The 14368-nt window shown below is 45.2% G+C and overlaps 1 protein-coding gene and 1 long non-coding RNA gene across 8 annotated transcripts in view; one reads left to right on the top strand and one right to left on the bottom strand.

Moving 5' to 3' along the window:
- Nucleotides 1-14368, bottom strand: part of SORCS2 (sortilin related VPS10 domain containing receptor 2) — a 929896-nt gene that overhangs the window by 725315 nt on the left and 190213 nt on the right. Inside the window, exon 1 of one of the 7 annotated variants that reach the window (XM_075930789.1) lies at nt 8998-12618. The exons of the other annotated variants lie outside the window; for them this stretch is intronic. The gene's annotated coding sequence lies outside the window, so the exon portion shown is untranslated. Of the gene's footprint in view, nt 1-8997; nt 12619-14368 lie in introns of those variants that run through there. 7 annotated transcript variants of the gene reach the window in all.
- The window catches only part of LOC106732360 (uncharacterized), a 55535-nt gene that overhangs the window by 34554 nt on the left and 6613 nt on the right, over nt 1-14368 (top strand). The gene's annotated exons all lie outside the window — the stretch shown is intronic.

The following is a 14368-nucleotide window of genomic DNA, read 5'->3' as shown; positions in this document are numbered from 1 at the left end:
ACAGGATATGGTGTCACGTGATGGGTACAGACTCCAAACTCACCATTTAATCACTGAAGCACCACTCAGAAGAATAAAACATATAACCCAAACTCAGAACTTTCACACAAGCCTTTAAGTGCACATTTACACTACAGCAGGGAGCAAACTTCCCAGCATGGGCAGATAAACATGCATGAGGTTCACTCAAGCTAGCATGCTAAACATAGCAGCAGAGCTAGTAGGGTTGCCAGATACTTTCACAAAAAATACCGAACATGGCGGGGAAAACTTGTTGAGAAGAAAAAAAAAAAAAAAAAACCAGGGGAGGGGGGACTAAAGTTGTTGGGCCAAAAAAACAAAAAACAAAAACAAAAACAAAAACAACCCCCCCCCCACACACACACACACAGCAGACACCTGGAAACCCTAACAGATAGGATGGCATGGCAGCAGCTGGGGCTGGCCACCTAAGTGGTGGCTAGGCTGAGCCACCATCTGCACTACTTCCAGCCACCTGGCCACTTTTAGTGATCTAGCTCTCCAAGAGCTAGCATGTCTGCCTACCCAACTGGGAAGCACGCTCCCAGTAGCATTGTAGAGTCACAGCTACCAACAAGCATGACCTGTTTGTACCCAAAAGATACAGAGAAGAAGGATATCTGCACAGTGACTGATGTTGGACTGTCCATGACTGCATGAAATAAGAATGCCTTGACATTTTGGCAAGCACCTTTATGAAAAATACTGCAATATCTGATCCAGACCAATACAGCTTTGAAGACGTTATTATACCATTAAAGTTTGCAGTAACGTGTATGTGTGTGTGCGCGCGCACACACACACACACACACACACACACACACACACACACACAGGCAGTCCCCGGGTTACGTACAAGATAGGGACTGTAGGTTTGTTCTTAAGTTGTATGTAAGTCAGAACTAGTGTCCAGATTCAGCCGCTGTTGAAACTGACCAGCAGGGGCTGAATCGGACACGCCTGGGTCAGAGCAGATGGGGCACTGCAGGGTAGGTCGGCGCTGCGGGGACCAACCCGGCAGCCCCCCAGCTGCTCTATCCCAGGTGTCGGCGAGAAAAGCCTGGTCTGCTGGGGGGGGGGGGTGCACTAGCTGCGCCCCCCCCAGCAGACCAGGCAGACGCGGGCGGCAGGACCGCCGAGACGCACCACGGTCCCGCCGCCCGCGTCCTCTGCGGCTTTGCTCCGCGGCTCTCTGGTCTGCCTGGGCCCCCCCCCCCCCCCCAGCAGACCAGGGAGACGCGGAGCAGCTTTTCTCGCCGCGGAGGACACAGGCGGCGGGACCGCCGCGGCACGTCTCAGCGGTCTGCTGCGGGGGAAGGGGGGCCGTTCGTAAGTAGGGATCCGACATAAGTCGGATCCACGTAACCCGGGGACTGCCTGTATATATTATACATACGTATATACACGCATATGCTTAAATAAATTGGCTGAATGGCTGAAGAAAGTGTTCTTTTATCCAGCCATCAGTCCTTTGCCATCAGATAGTTTCACTGAAGGGAATTGGAGTTATTTTCTGATAAGAAACTGACATACAAACCAGTGGTCAGGAGAAGTTTGCTCTAGTTCTGAGCATGTGTTCTGCAAGGATACCAACTTTTGTTAGTAAGAAGTGCTTTAAGGACCAAAAAAAGCCATGAATGTTCTATTATTTTCCTAATGCACGGAGCCAAAGAATATGGTCAGGGTTGCTAGTAACGCCTCTGGTTTGAACTAATAAAAAATTATGCTTTGATTGCGATATTTCTGTATTCACAAGACAACCACTATCATTAAAATCTGCTTATGTTTACAGAGCAGTGTTGTTTTAGAATTAGTACATATTCTCTAAAGAGACACCTTACATATTCAGCCTTCAGGGAAAAACTATGCTAAGTATTATTACATCCTCATGGCCAGGCTCAGGAAGAGTACATAGGATTAAGTATTAGAATATAAGAATCTGTTCTTACTATGTAGCTATAATAATTCTTCAAAGGAGTTCCCGAGACCCATGCTGAACTTGCAGATTAGATTTCTGCATGAAACATGACCACCAAGCTAGGATTCTTCTATGTCCCACTCTGGAGTGTTCCATCTATTAAAGATAGTAGTTAAACCCCTTTATTAGGTTCTGCAGTTCAGATGATAAAAAAAGCAGAGGGTGATGACCTATGAGCAAATGGGTAAATGCTCTTGTACTCACAGTTTTCATAATAGTGCACACATGCATAGAAATGTGTAGGCAAATGTTAGTTAGATGTCTATGGGAAGAACAAAATTACCTAGATCAGGGTGGGCAAATACTGTCCCATGTGCTGGATCCAGGCCACCAGGGTTAGCCCTTGCCAAGCTGTATTTACCTGCACTTCTGCAGGTACGGGGGATGGCAGCTCCTGTTGGCCGTGGATTGCAGTTCCTGGCCAATGGGAGCTGCGATCACCCGTACCTGCGAAGGCGCAGATAAATAAAGCAGCAGCAGCCTGGTGAACTGCCACCATTTTATTGCTCACCTCTCTTCTAGATTATGTCTGGATTCAAGGTAGCTGCTTCTGAAAATGTGGTCATTTATTTTAATTGTGTTTTAGGATATGAAGTAAAAAGATTATCACATCCTACTGAAATGATGAGAGATTTAGGTTGATTATTACCTAAATTGGAATTTAGTCCAGACTGACACGCACTCCATTACACATAAAAAGAGCTAAGTTATCTTTGAAAGGCTATAATGACCTGTATCTTGTTTTTACTTGTTCCAGATTTGGTACATATTCTCATCCACTTCTAATTCCACCACTGAGTTATTTTCCTGAAATATGCCCACACAAAAAGGCAAAGGAGAAACAGAAAGGAAAAAAAGAGAAAAGATGTGACAAAGCCATTTTTCTCTAGGACAGTGTACAGTGCAGAAAAACTTACATGCTAGGGGTTGGAATACATGGAGAATCGCTTTACCATTGGCCACAGGGTGGAATCAGATATGCAGTCATGTGTGCACATCAATTAATTGTAGGTTATTTAGCACATCACAATCTGTGCTGGCTCCATTTCTAGCAAGGCCTTTTCTTATTTTTTTGCACATGCTTACACACAACCCATCTGAGTTTTCTGCATGTGCCGACCTTTTCTGCATTTTGTCTGTTCTTATTGAAAGTCTGAAATGTTTTAGTTTTTCCACACTACAATAATACAGAAAAGCATTGCCCACATTCCAATTAAATTTACTCCAGAAGATTCCACCCTTTACACTACTGAGAGTAATTTACTCAGTTTCACTACCACTAACTTCAGTTTTGTTTATGAATGTACAAATCAAGGAGCTGCCATTGCTAGCCTTTTTAAGAAAATATGAGACTCTGTTCTTTCATGTTCTGCCTCACGTACCGGCAAGATTTTTCAGTTCCTTTGATTTCTCCCAATTACCAAGCGGATTTCAACCAACAGCATCTAGGTCAGAGCTTAGATCTCTTTCTGCAGCTTATACAAGAGTGTTCTCACAGGGCAGGAGGACAAAGTTGGGTACAAGAGATGGAAAGCTGCCTCAGAGCCCCAAGAACAATTGAAATGTCACTTAAAGGGCTTTGAAATCTCATTTTTAGTCCTTCCATGATACTTCCCTATAGTGATGCTAGTTGTTTTAAAAAATGAGATCACTTGTGGGTTGAGAACTTTCTTAGAGGTTTGTGCTCTTTTGTTTCAAATTCCTTGCGAAATTCTTAGGGTGGATAATACTGCTATTTAATAAATTCAGCCTTCCACGCATTAGGGTCAGTAATCCAGTCCTATGCCGAGCCAGATCTCCAAGCTGGCTGTAAGCTTCCATGAATGATAACAAACTGGAGATAAACATTAATGAAACACATGGAGCCCCCATGAGCAGCGCCTCACAAAAAATAGCCTGATATGGTGACTTTTTTTCTTTCAATGTAAGAGATTTTCCACTGATATTTTGGTTCATGATAACGTTTCTATAAGAGTCCCTGTGACAGATCACCATTAAAACCCAGAGAAATTAACTGTCTGCATTTCTTAAAACATCTGTTCCTAATTCCCCTTTTAGATTTTCTTGTCTATATTTGGCATATACTGTATGTTCATCAGCATAAGCGGTATGCCGAGCGTTAATGGAGAAGTGCTCATCCCACACTACTTTATCTTTGAAGTGCTGATAAGAGAGTCTAAAAATGCTAATATATTTGGAAACTCCCCACAGAGCCATAATGAAAAGCTTTACATAAATTGCAGTATTTTACTAATGTCTGGGGTGTTAGTATTCTCCATTTAAAAACACTTTTTTAAAGTCATCCATGTTGCTGGCTTCAGCAAGCACATATAAACAGCAGCTTTTTTCTAAATCTAAATGTCCCCTTGTGAGTATACACCTTGATAGTGTGAATTTAACTACATAACCTATCTGAACAGTCCAGTTCGCAATCTAAAACCTTTAGCTACCACAGTGTGTCACAAACAAACATGAATCTCAGTGAATTTGGTTCAGGCTTGAAGACAACACATTATTACCTAGCAACCACAGAGCAGTTTAGCTTTTGCAAGGTGACTCTTACGTGGCATAGCAAAGAGGCCTTGTGATTAAAGCTCCTGGGAGACTGGAAACTCAGGACACTGAGTAGCTGCTGATGAACAAGTCTCTTAACCTTCATAGACCCTAAGTATTCCCACTTGCAAAACAGAAATAATGGTATTTGCCAAAGCTCATGAAGTGCTATGAGATTACTGGATACAAGGTACCATATAAAAGTAACAGCTGTTAATAGGATGGGATTTCAAAAATCACGTTTGAGTGAGAGGGATTGATCATGCTCTTCGATGCTTTCGCAAGCATCTACTTAGGAAGAAGTTGCTCTTGGATGCCAACAGTAATCCCGAGCTGTGAGCTAGCACTGATCCACTGACAGTAGATCTCAAAGTACTTTACAGAGACAAGTCTCTTTATTTAGCTCCATTTTAACGGGGAGGATGCTGAGGCACAGAAAAAGGAAAAATGTCTCCCAGCAGCAGAGCTTGGAAATAGAACCCAGGTTTTGTGTATCCCAGCCCAGTGCCCTGTTCTTTAGAATTACCTCCTCTGAAATGGACCTCACTGTATTTACACACTACAGGTTGAACCTCCATGGTCCAGGATTCTCTGGTCTGGCAATATTCATGGCCCAGCAAGACCACAGATATTCCGGGACTAAAGAGCCCCAGCAGCAAAAGTCGCTCATGGCTCAGAGCGGAGCTGGCCAGAGGGGACAGGGGGCAGCAGAGCCCACAGGGCACCAGAGCATGCAGCTGGCAGGGAAGCTGGCGGGATGGCGGCGCTCTGGTGGAGTTGCTGCATGTTGTGGACTGGGAGCTGTGGCAGGGCTGCCACAGCTTGCAAGGTTGGGAGGCTAGGGAAAGAAGGCTGCGGAGAGGAGCCCAGATAGCTGGTGACGGACATCCAGCAGGGAGGCTGGCACTCCCCTGGTCTGGCAAACTCCCTTGTCTAGGACTGGTTAAATCCTGAGGGTGCTAGAACAGGGAGGTCCAACCTGTACCTTCATAGAAATATTTCTTCTCAACAAAGCAAGCAACTTTTCCTGCTACACATAGACCACTAACTCCAGGAACTGAGATGGAGCTAAAATTAATGGAAGGATTATATTTAATATAACAAAATAATTTTACACTTAATAGGCCTTTCACCTCAAAGCTCTTAAAACACTCCACATGCAATACTGAAACACAATTTTATAGTACAGGGTGGCAGGAAGCCAGCCAACAGCTGCTGCAAACCAGTTGGAAGGTAAAAGAATAATTTTGGCCAAGGACAATGAGGCAAACTTGCATTATTATATGAAAAAGCCAAAGTGGGATGTTTAATGTCTGTACAGAATAGACAAGGCTGAGGTTTTTTGTTAGTTTAAAAAAGGAGTTTTGTCCTAAATATCCACACATGTTAGTACAGTTCTCCATGTATATTATGCAGAAGGATAGCAACCCTGCTGAGCCTGCTAAGATTTCAACTTGTGGTTAGATTAAGTCTGTGTGTTTCGAACCTGACAAGCACTATGTAATTGGTTTTGTTGTTCTATTTAATTTTATGTTTCCTCTGTATCCTAGTTATATTACATGTTTGTTCTACCGGATTTTAGGCATCACTTTGTTTATAGAACAATTGAAGATTAACTCATCATTGCTCGGATCCTTAACTCAAATACATTTTATAATTTTCTTCATTTAAATAATTGAAAATAGGGTGGAGCTGAGGGTGGAGCTGTGGATGAGGGGTTCAATAGGCAGGCTGCCCCAGAGAGCAACTATAACCCCAGCCATCTCTCACTGCAGAAGCTTGGGGCCACATGAGATGTTCCTGTCCATGACTGCTGCAGCAGACACAGCTGGGGAAGGGGTGCATGTCTCCCAGCTGGCACACAGACACATAAATACACAAATAGACAAACTCTCTGAAATATATATAAGGTAGATGTCCCTTTCTCGCTGCCCCCTGCTGGGGCAATGGAGCTATAGCTGTCCTGGCCCCCATCTCTGGTCCCTTGCTGCCCCTCTGTGGCCATTCTGTAGTAGAATTCCCTCCTACCAGACCCCTCCCTTTCCATTTGATGAGAAACAATTGAATTCCAGGCACATCCCATTATCCTGGCACAATGAAACCCTGACCTTGCTTTAAGTTATGATAAGAGGAAGTTGTATGTCATATATGGTGGTCCTAGCTCGTGCTATTTAGGAGTTCTTGAACAAACAGACTCAGATTGACAGACATGTTTCTAAAATATATAGTAAGATGTGTCCTTAAAATATAGTCTTTAAAATCAGTTTACAATAAGGTGGGGGAGAGAGAATTTCATTACTTTAAAGCTACAATCCCATTTGAAACATTTTTAAAAAGATGCTTCTGTGAGTGTCCTTTTCCAGTAAGCCCCAGTCTTGAGACAAAGAGAAAAGCACTGATGCATGCAGTAGGGAGAGGCAAGCTGACTGAGGAAAGGGATCCTTAGTTCCAACACATGCATTAGCAACAAGACACCTGTTTGGCCAGGGTAAAAACTCTGCAGTTGGGAATGGGGAAGAGTAGTATTTGCTACTTGTTCTCCTTTACAGGGTTTTCTGACCATCTGGATCCATGATGTGTGCAGATCTGCTATCCACACGCCAATTTGTTTCTGGCAAGTTCCTGTGGTTTATGTCTAGCACTAAGATGTAGTAGGAACTACCAAAATAAAAGCACTATGATTTAAGTCCTATTGCACAACTAGTCCCACAACACTGACCAGCATCTCAAGGTGGGATTTTACAAGTTGTTGATGTAAGTCCATTTCCATTATAGACAGTGACTTCTATAGGAGCAGATTAGTCAGAGCGGATCAGATGAGAAAATCTGACCCCAAAACCACTATCCTATTGGGCTTCATGTAAAACCCGAGATGGATTCTCTGAGCTAATCTCTTGTTGGTTGTTCCCCAACAAGAACTTACTCAGAAGTGGTTTCCAAAAGGTATAAGCGAGAAAAAAATAAGACTACTTGTTGGACCCGATCTGTAATTTGTTTTAGGAAACAACTCGGGTGCTACACTGATGTCTGACTGATAAGAGCTTAAGGAGATAGAGAAGAGCCCATGACTAACTCAAACACCTGCTAGTAGAACTGCATTATCTCTACTGCAGAATTGGTCTCAGGACTAGGTCCCTATGGGAAGCTATAACAAAAGGAAAATACTTGACTGCAAAGCTAAATCAATAATCCTGAAGCTTTTTATTCCTTTCAGTCAAGAGTCAAATGAAAGACAAATCAATTCAATTATTGTAGCTTCTGCCTTAAAAAGCAACAGAATCTATTCTATGGACTCCAGGACAACCCAAGCATAGCATCCAAAATTAGTCCTCTTCATCAGGGGATGTCAATAGCACTCTAGTCTAGCCTGCCAAACCTACAGTAAATAGATTCAAAGTCCAGGTTACCACCATTATCATTTCAATGGCAGCATTATGAAAAAAGCTTCCACTTCTGTGTGTCATTTTAATCTCTTGCCAGCTGAATGGAAAGCCCTGTGGTGTGCGCCAAATCCAGCACTAGTGGCAGACTTTAATACACTCACACCAATAATGATTTTACACTGAAGCACCTATAGCAAAGACAGGAAATAATGTTAAAAAGCCAATTTTCTTCATTTGCATTCTCAACATCTTCATTTCCTTCCCCCACCTCCCATCACATTTATGGGTAAAAGGTACCAAACAACTTTCACTCTTACAGCTATCAACTGGAATGGGAGCACAGGGCCCTTATCAGTTGTACGCTTTTGGTGGCACAACATTTCACAAACAGTACACAGCACTGACATGCAAACATCATTGGCCCAAAAGAGAAAGCCAAGCTACAAAATCAGAAGAGGGGGTATTTTGGCTAAGCTACCATCTAAAAGTGCTGTGCAACTCCCAGTTCCATACCATTAGAGGGGATCTGGTGTTTGAGAAAGTTCCCTCTGCCACAACAGTGAATAGAATAAAATTTGGTGTGTAATTCAAAAGGAAGTATGGTCCAATGAGCCTATGACTGAAGACCTTGGTGCAAGTTATATCTATGTGTAAAATGACACTGCTTTGCCAGACTTCCTTAGGCAAATCACCTATGTGTAAAATGAGAGGAGCTCTTCATACCTCATAGGGGCATTTAAAGGATAAAAATATTACAGATGGTGAAATAATAGGTACAGATACTATAGTAATGGGAGCACAGAAGTATCTTAGATGGTGTGGCAGGGTAACCCCACTCCAGGGTCCCAGTACTCTGATCTCAGTACTGTGCTATTAGCCCTGGCAGGATTTAGGCTTTGGTCCCTCAGCCACAAAGGACATTACAGCTAGTGCCCCATGGTCAGCCTAGGCTGCCAAAACAGTCCTTTCCACCTCTCAGCTGCCAGGAAAAGGAGGATCTAAAAAAACCTCTATTTGGAGGTCCTCATCCCCCTTTGCTGTCTCTAGCAATGTTACTGTTACCTTTCTTACTCTGTTCTGGAATCCTCTCACTCCACGCCCACTCCCCTCTCTGTGAGGAGGGCTTCCTTTTAAAAGGCTCTGTTGCAGCCTCAGGTGAGATCAGCTGGCTCTGATTGATTTACAGCAGCCCCCTCTGCTTTGCTCCTGATTGACCAGGGCTGTTGCTGCCTTAGAGCTGCCTTTCTCTCAGTTGTAGTCCTCAAGCCTGATCCTGTCACAATGGATAAAGAGTATGGTCAGCCATGCTAGGATCTGACCCTGTGGTACCAAAAAAAAAATATTTCCGATCTGAAGATTAGATCATCTGGCAATCTCTTCCCACAATAGAAAAGAACCCAACATATAATTTGTTTTAATCTGTGAGGTGGTCTTCTCTTACTTTCAAACAATAAGGAAGTCCTTATGTATTAGACAGGGCTGGTAGAGTCACCTATTATTGCCACTTCCCCTTATAATTTTCTGTTGCTTATAACTTTGCCAAACTTTAACCTACCAAACTCTAACCTACCCTATGAAGTTATTCATCCTGAGTATCTCCCTCATGCAGTTTTTTTCTGGGGCTTGGGGAGGATGGCATGAAAAATAGGAAGGGAAGGTGCAAATTGAGACAAATAGTGTGGTGAGACTGAGATAAGATGCAGAGGGAACAGATAATGTGAGTAGGAACCAGGAAGGAGTGCAGGGAGGCTAGGGTTGGATGGGAGGCAAGGCTGCAAGGGGAAGGAGACTAGGACTGGGTATAAGGTTGCCAGGCCAGTTTTAACCAGAAGTCCTGTTGAAAAGGGACCCTGGCAGCTCTGGTCAGCACCACTGACCAGACCATTAAAAGTCAGGTCAACTACATAGCAGTAAGCTGGGGCTAGTGGCTCCATGTAGCTTCCAGAAGTGGCCAACAGGACCCTGCGACCCTTGCTGCAAGTGCTGGAAACTGCAACCAGTGGAGGGGGGGGGGGGGGTGGCATGGTGCCTTCAGGTACGAGAGCAATGCGCGGAGCCCACCTGTACCTCGGGGCCACAGGGACCTTGTGGCCACTTCTTGGGAGTCATGGTAAGTGCCACAAGGACTTTGCGCCCCACTCTCTAACTCCCAGTCTAGTCTCCTCCTGCACCCTAAGTCCCTTCTAGAGCCACACCCTACACCATCTCCACACCCCAACCAGCACCCCAGTCCTAAGCCCCTGCTGCTCACCAAACACCTCATTCCCAACTCTACCCTAAAGCCCATGCCACCAATCAGAATCCTTACCTCCTGTACCTCAATTCCCTGCCTAGGTCTGAAATGCCATCCCACATGCCAAAACCCTCATTTCTGGCCCCACATGGAATTTGTACCTCCAGCTGGAGTCCTCACACACCCCAAACCCCTGCCCCAGCCTGGTGAAAGTATGAGTGTGGAGGACAAGGCTTCAGAAAGAGGCAGGACAGGAGTGTTTGGTTTTGTGAGACTGTAAAGTTGGCAACCCTAACTGGGTGCTGATGAAGAAAATAGGATGGAGACTGGGAACCAGTTGGCTAGAGATTGAAATCAGGTAAGGAGCTTGGAGGAAGGGAGAGACTGCAGCTGACTAAACGAGGAAATGGCAGAGAGGAGAATGGGGGCAAAGAGACAGAACTGAGAAGATGTTCTGAAAAGGTAGAGGGAACAGATACTATGAGTAGGAACTGGGAAGGAGGTCAGGGGGGCTAGGGAACACAGGCAAAAGAAGGATTAGCTGTGGAAAAAGACTGAGATAGTCAGGGTGAGGAAAACAGATTGAATGTGAGCCTGAAGAGGAAGCCTAGTTAGGGAGACTTTAAGAGTGCAGTGAAGAGAAAAACACACCAGACCAGGAGCTGGAATGAGAAATGGGAAATGATTGGACCAGGAGCCTGGGTCTGAGAAGGGGAAAGATATTGGGAATAGGAGGGAAGGTTGGGATTTGGACAGAGAGTGTGGAGGAGACAGCAAGGACAGACTGAAGAGGGGAACTACGAATGGAATGAGAAGCATGAGGAGTGAAGACTGGGGCTGGATAGGTAAGCATAATGGGATTAGGACAAGGGGGCAGGGAAGAAATGGGACTGGGACAGGGGACATCACAGTTCCCTCCAGAGCCTGGAATGAAACCCAAAAATCATCAATCAGAAAATATCTCTAAAACCCACTGATAAAATGTACATCTCTTCTTTATTGCTGGAACACATAGAGGATGACAAGCTATTACTGCCCTCGGTTGCTGACAGAATTTTTTTAGTTTGATTTTTTAAAATGTAGTCAATTACACAAAGACTATATTAAAAGAATATTATGAAGGTTGCAAACTCAAAAGCTAGGCAATGCCAGAATTAAGATTGCCTGTGCAATCTTAATTCAGGCCTCTTGTGTGCACACATCATACACCAAACTTAAATTACATGATCACATACTACTTTTTTCCACAAAACCTCAGTCTCATTCAGTGCACGGAATAAACCAGCTCTACAGATGAGCCAGGGTCATGAAATGAATGGTGGCTGTTGTCTGTAGGACCCTTGACTCATTTGTCACTTAAATTGGAAGGCATGTAGTGAATGAGGCAAGAGGATCACAGGAAGAGAGAGGATAGTTTTGTGATTATGGCAGTTGAATGTTGCTCTGGGGAATGGGATTCTATCCCTGCATTCCTGTGTGATGCTAAAAAGTAATTTAAACAAAGCTTTTCATGGATGGTGACTTTGTTCTTTATTTTCTGGGTGCCTATCTTGATACACCAAGGTTTGATTTGCAGAAGTGCTGAGCGCTCACATCTGCAGCTGAAATCATTAGAGCTGTGCTTACTTATACAAAGTGCTACACAATATTAACGACTATGAAAACTCAGTTTCTAGGGGTCTCAGAATAAGCACCCAAGATTAGTGGAAACATTTGAGCTAAATCTCTTCATGTCTCAGTTCCATCTGTCACTTGGGAATACTATAAGTGTCTCACCTCCCAGAGGTGTTGTGAAGATAAACAAATTCATATTTATGAAGGCCTCATGGATGCTAATGAAAAAAGCCCTTAAGGAAATTAATAATTCTTCATTCAGAACACAGTTTTTATGCAGTAAATAAGGCCTAAGACCAAACATCGAGGAGAAAATTAAATAATGAATAACTGAATACTCTCCATCCTGTGCACTGAAGAATGCAAGAATCTGGGGGGGAAACATATGTGACTATGTAACTGAAGATTATACCACAAAGCATATATATAAGGGGGTCAAATGAAGATAGCAGAGGTGACCTGAATTCTGGCATTTCCTAGCATCTGAGTGCTTGACTCTGCAACCTTAATAATGTGTTTTTAAAGGAGAGAGCACATGAAAGCATGAGCATGCAATGTGAGAACCTGGGCGGAGAAGGGGAAGGAGGACATTCAGCAATAGAACAACAGTGGGGAGGGAAAGGAAAAGGTCACTGGGTGGTCAGGTTTGACTGCAAGTCACCCTTCTCCAGGTAAGATCTAACTGTAGGGTTTGGATCTAACCCAAATTGTCACTAACTTGGCAAAAGTCTAGCTGCACATTTCTTCCAGACCAGTTCAAAAGCAGCAACTCAAAAGTACAAAATATAGACCACACACACAGGATATTTCCTATACAGGCAGTCCCCGAGTTATGCGGATCCGACTTACGTCGGATCTGCAGTTACGAACAGGGATTTCTCGCCCCGGAGAACTAGAGCAGCGGGACGCCTGGTCCCGCCGCCCGCCTTCTCCGGGGCGAGAAAAGCTGCTCCCCGTCTCCCTGGTCTGCTGGCGGAGCCAGCAGACCAGGGAGACGGGAGCAAAGCGGCGGAGCACCGGCGGCCGGACCCGCGGCCGCTTCCAGATCAGCTGGAAGCGGCGCGAGTCCTGCCGGGTGCTCCGCCACTTTGTTCAGCATCTCCCTGGTCTGCAGAAGCATCTCCCTGATCTGGAAGCGGCGCGGGTCCAGCCGGGTGCTCCGCCGCTTTGTTCAGCGTCTCCCTGGTCTGCAGACCAGGGAGATGCTGAACAAAGCGGCGGAGCACCCGGGGCCGGACCCATGGCTGCTTCCAGATCAGCTGGAAGCGGCGCGGGTCCAGCCGGTGCTCCGCCGCTTTGTTCAGCATCTCCCTGGTCTGCAGACCAGGGAGACGCTGAACAAAGAGGCGGAGCACCCGGGTCCGGACCCACGGCCGCTTCCAGATCAGCTGCTCTGCCCTGGGCTTCCTGGAATCAGCTGCTGATCAGTTTCAGCAGCAGCTGACTTGGGGACGCCTGGTGTTCTTACCTTGAATCTGTATGTAAGTGGAACTGGTGTCCAGATTCAGCGGCTGTTGAAACTGATCAGTTTCAGCAGCGGCTGATGCCAGTTCCGACTTACATACAGATTCAACTTAAGAACAAACCTACAGTCCCTATCTTGTACATAACCCGGGGACTGCCTGTACTTCCCCTATAAAGCTCCCTTTCTTGGCTTCTACTCAGCATTAGCGGCGGATATAGGGCAGGGCGAGCGGGGCGGCTGCCCCGGGCCCCACGCTACAATAAGCCCTATGCTGAGCCACCACGTGGGGCCAAAATGGCCGCTTGAGCCACTTGCTCCCGCATGGCGGCACAGATGAGTGGCACAGAACTCAACTGAGCACCACAGCGGGAGGCAAAGGGTGGGCGGGGTGGGGCAGTGATGTACACGGCCAGGGGGCAGGAGGCAAAGGGCATGACAGAGGCTCCAGGTCCTGCTGCCTGAACGTGTACATCACCGCCCCACCACCCCCGTCGCCTCCCGCCATGGCACTCAGTTGAGTTCTGCACCGCTCAGCCTGGGCTCCGCAAGTGAGAGGCAGGAGGGGGAGGACTAAGGAGAAGAAAGAGAGAGTGAGGCAGGAGGAGGAGGAGGAGAATAGAAAAAGAGAGAGAGTGAGGCAGGAGGAGGAGGAGAAAAGAGCGAGTGAGGCAGGAGGGGGAGGAGACTAATACAAATGAAAATTTTTTATTATTAATGCAGAATTTTGTTTAAGAATAACTTACAATATAATTAAAATAAAAATTATCCAACTAAATTAAGTTTCTATCAAATTTGGCCAATTCACATTTAATATGAAAATAGCCTTCAATTTATGCATTTGCTGCCTTTTTTCTATTTTTTCTCCCAACGGGGGGACCCCACCAAATTGTGCTGCCCTGGGCCCTGCGAAACTCTCATCCGTCCTGCTCAGCATAATCAATTTCACTCCAGCTCAGGGAGTAACCTAAACTTCTTTAAGGTACTAAGCCCAATAGGCTTTGCTGTATCTAAATAACAGCCAATGAAAGGCCTCCTTGACTGAACCCAGGCTGAGAAAATTAACCTCTAATGTTTTAGGGTAAGTGTGCACTTACCAGGAGATCAGCACTGTAGCAATCAAT

Source organism: Pelodiscus sinensis, chromosome 5, assembly GCF_049634645.1.
Source record: "Pelodiscus sinensis isolate JC-2024 chromosome 5, ASM4963464v1, whole genome shotgun sequence".
NCBI lineage: Eukaryota > Metazoa > Chordata > Testudines > Trionychidae > Pelodiscus > Pelodiscus sinensis.
Note: the sequence above shows the minus strand (reverse complement) of the source record. Positions and strands in the feature narration are given on the sequence as shown.